The sequence below is a fragment of the Schistocerca piceifrons genome, unplaced genomic scaffold (genome assembly GCF_021461385.2).
Source record: "Schistocerca piceifrons isolate TAMUIC-IGC-003096 unplaced genomic scaffold, iqSchPice1.1 HiC_scaffold_1401, whole genome shotgun sequence".
Lineage (NCBI taxonomy): Eukaryota > Metazoa > Arthropoda > Insecta > Orthoptera > Acrididae > Schistocerca > Schistocerca piceifrons.
This window is the reverse complement of record NW_025727238.1, coordinates 35001-37500: the sequence shown is the minus strand read 5'-3', so window position 1 is coordinate 37500 and position 2500 is coordinate 35001. Positions and strand designations below refer to the sequence as shown.

General features: G+C 57.9%; 1 non-coding gene across 1 annotated transcript in view; it reads left to right on the top strand.

Moving 5' to 3' along the window:
• Positions 1 to 1481: 1481 nt before the first annotated feature.
• LOC124733612 overlaps positions 1482 to 2500 on the top strand; it is a 1909-nt gene continuing 890 nt past the window's right edge. The window contains exon 1 of the ribosomal RNA XR_007009030.1: positions 1482 to 2500. This exon is cut by the window's right edge and continues 890 nt beyond it. This is a non-coding gene — a ribosomal RNA (small subunit ribosomal RNA).

Genomic DNA, 2500 nt, shown 5'->3' with positions numbered 1-2500 from the left:
GCCTGTGTCAACTGTCCGCTGATGTCGTACGCGTGAACCACAATCTGTACTGCACATTCGTCCTTATGTACTGAATGATACATCGTGGCACATGTGTGACCGCACAACGACTGCGCCCAAAAACGGCGGACCATACAGTGCAAATATTGTGCACGCAGCTACGTGTCGTCTCCCTATGAGAGCTGGATTGCAGTGTGGTACGCCATAGAGACGTGTGGGAGGAACGGACGCCGTGGATGGCGATCAGCATGAGCTGTCTGTTGATGTATTCGGACCTAGTCGTCTCTCCTCACACACCGTGATGGCATGGTGCACCGCGTTCCATATCTGCGACATGCTACAGAGGCCGGTTGACAGTCGTTCGAGCAATGGACATCGCATACGTACGGGGGCCACCTTCCACGTATTGTCTAGGCGTGCACATTTTGTTGCGTGTATGTGGGCAGACGTAGTGTGGCGTGACACCTGACACAGGCATGCAATAATCGTTGAAGTTGCAAATGGCGATGGACGCCTGCGTTTTCTGGTGAAGTTACGCAAATGAACAAATGGTAACCTGTTGTGGTGCGGTTGTTCTCGCTAGGGGTGAATCGGTGATGGCGACGATAGGTTGAGGTACTAACCGGTTGTTCCAGCGATACCCACCATGCCGACGAAACTGAACGGCATCTGGGTGTGAAGCGATACGCGGCGGTGGCTGGGTGGGACCGTCCCCGGCCGGTGAGGGGGCGCCTCCCGGCGTGCTGGCCGCGCGGTGCGTGGGCGCACGCGCTACAGCCGGCTGGTGGGGGCGGCCAGTGGCAGGCGCGCCGGCCGACGGACGCGGCAGGCGTCGCAGCTGCGCGCCGGCGCACCCTGCGCGCGGCGCCGTGCGGCCAAAGTAGGTCCTCGCGGGCCCGGTGCGAAGCGCGGTGGACATCTTCAGTGTGCTGGTCCGATTGAGGACTGTGTGCGTTGAGGATGCGCCGCCGCCCGGCGCTCGGCGCCGCGACGCCGTCTGCTGCTCGGTCGCCCCAGCGGTTCTCGCTGGTGGTTTGTATCGCAGCTGTGCGGATGTGTTGGCGCGTGCGCTGTGCTGGGAGAGTTCGCTTCGGCACCCAAGTGGGGCTTTTGTCCTTCTGTGGCGCTGGCGTTGGAGCTGCCGGTCACCGTAGGTGGCGCGTGTTGTCTCCCGCCGGCAATGCCACGACAGCACGCTCCCGGGCCTCTGTCGGCAGCGGCAAGCTCAGTTGGGAGCACGGGTGGTCGCACCGAAAGCGTCTACTCGCCTAACTCCGGGCGATTGCGCCTCTCTCGAACCCGACCAAGTACTTGGGACGGCGCTGCGCGCCGCCGGGACCTGAGAGGGTTTCGAGGTGTATTGTGCAGGGGAGCTCAGCCTCCTCCTGTTTGCAGAATGATTGAGCGGACGCTTGCGTGTTCGCGCGGGCCCCCGGGACACACTCCCGGGCGGCCGGCTGCTCAGCTCTAGTTGACGCAGCTCCCTGGTTGATCCTGCCAGTAGTCATATGCTTGTCTCAAAGATTAAGCCATGCATGTCTCAGTACAAGCCGCATTAAGGTGAAACCGCGAATGGCTCATTAAATCAGTTATGGTTCCTTAGATCGTACCCACGTTACTTGGATAACTGTGGTAATTCTAGAGCTAATACATGCAAACAGAGTCCCGACCAGAGATGGAAGGGACGCTTTTATTAGATCAAAACCAATCGGTCGGCTCGTCCGGTCCGTTTGCCTTGGTGACTCTGAATAACTTTGGGCTGATCGCACGGTCCTCGTACCGGCGACGCATCTTTCAAATGTCTGCCTTATCAACTGTCGATGGTAGGTTCTGCGCCTACCATGGTTGTAACGGGTAACGGGGAATCAGGGTTCGATTCCGGAGAGGGAGCCTGAGAAACGGCTACCACATCCAAGGAAGGCAGCAGGCGCGCAAATTACCCACTCCCGGCACGGGGAGGTAGTGACGAAAAATAACGATACGGGACTCATCCGAGGCCCCGTAATCGGAATGAGTACACTTTAAATCCTTTAACGAGTATCTATTGGAGGGCAAGTCTGGTGCCAGCAGCCGCGGTAATTCCAGCTCCAATAGCGTATATTAAAGTTGTTGCGGTTAAAAAGCTCGTAGTTGGATTTGTGTCCCACGCTGTTGGTTCACCGCCCGTCGGTGTTTAACTGGCATGTATCGTGGGACGTCCTGCCGGTGGGGCGAGCTGAAGGCGTGCGACCGCCTCGTGCGTGCTCGTGCGTCCCGAGGCGGACCCCGTTGAAATCCTACCAGGGTGCTCTTTATTGAGTGTCTCGGTGGGCCGGCACGTTTACTTTGAACAAATTAGAGTGCTTAAAGCAGGCAAGCCCGCCTGAATACTGTGTGCATGGAATAATGGAATAGGACCTCGGTTCTATTTTGTTGGTTTTCGGAACCCGAGGTAATGATTAATAGGGACAGGCGGGGGCATTCGTATTGCGACGTTAGAGGTGAAATTCTTGGATCGTCG